Below are 1,374 nucleotides of genomic sequence, written 5' to 3'. Positions count from 1 at the left end.
TATATATATATATATATGTATATATATATATATATATATATAATGGACTCTCCCGCCGAAGACGATATATGAATATCCAGCTTTTGCTGACCGACCTGCACAGTTGATTTGTTTATAGTGATCAAATGTTTATACCGCACATTCTCTCCATCAAATCTACGTTGTCCGAACAGGTGCACAGTGTACCACGCATCAGGTGTTAAAATGATCGCAGAGCAACGTGAGACGAAGTATTTTTCTCAAGAGCACAACGCCCCACCCTGTCTAGGAATTGCAACACCCTAACCACTGGGCCATATGTCACACTTCTAAATCTTTTAATCGGCAGGAAGCTACAAAAGTGACTCAAGGGTCGAGAGTTTAGTGTATGGTATTTATTAGCGGCATGCAGGTAATGCTCGACCTTTAACCCACTTTTGTAACTTACTACTGATTAATAATGTATAAACTCATATATTGTTCTTTTTTTATTTTTCCTGACTGTTCTACTAACCTCTCTCTCTCTCTCTCTGTGCACGTGTGTGTGTGTGTGTTTGTCTGTTACCCCTTAACGCCCGTCTTGGTTTGTTTACGTTTCCATACTTTTGCGTCTTCGACAAAATGAGATAGACAGAAGAAGCACCAGATTTTAAAATAATCTCAGAGGCCAGTTCGATCGGCTAAACCCTTGAGGACAGTATTGCAACAAGGACGCAACCCAGTGAGTAAAGTTTGTAAAAAAAAGTACTTACACAAGAACCAAAAAGCAGAATATCATACCTATAGACACTGAGAGAATGTTGAGATTAAATTAGATAATGCCTGATTGCCGCGATAATGCCGTATCCTAGAGACACAAACAGGTAAGCAAAAAACTCATATAGTTCGAATGTTCATAGCTATTAGCATCAACGTGGTTGTTTCCGCTTCAGACACTATGTTTTAATGAGGTTATTCTTTGATGAACTCCAGGTGCTTTATTTCTTACTCAGTTTATTGCCAAATAATTTCAAATGCATAGTTTAACTGTTTTGTTCACTGTACTGCAGTGGTTATATTGATTTCAAATTTTGGCACAAGGCCAGCAATTTCGAGGGAGGGGATAAGTCGATTAAGTCGACCTCAATGTTCGACTGGCACTTTTATCGACCCCGAAATGATGAAAGGAAAAGTAGACCCCGGCGGTATTTGAACTTAATATGTAAAGTCGGAAGAAATACCGCTGAACATTTTCCCCGGCGCAGCAACGATTCTGCCAGTGTCATTGTATTAAAATTTTAAAAGAAGACATTTTACGGCATACCGGTTTCGATTCGTAGTTGGAACCGCGTTACATTTTTCTTGGTGTCATGAATACCGTCGAGTAGAGGCATCGCACGAGGTGGATCAGTAACT

This window comes from Octopus bimaculoides, chromosome 1 (assembly GCF_001194135.2).
Source record: "Octopus bimaculoides isolate UCB-OBI-ISO-001 chromosome 1, ASM119413v2, whole genome shotgun sequence".
NCBI classification, from domain to species: Eukaryota; Metazoa; Mollusca; class Cephalopoda; order Octopoda; family Octopodidae; genus Octopus; species Octopus bimaculoides.
The sequence above is the reverse complement of the archived record's forward strand: the minus strand, read 5'-3'. Positions refer to the sequence as shown.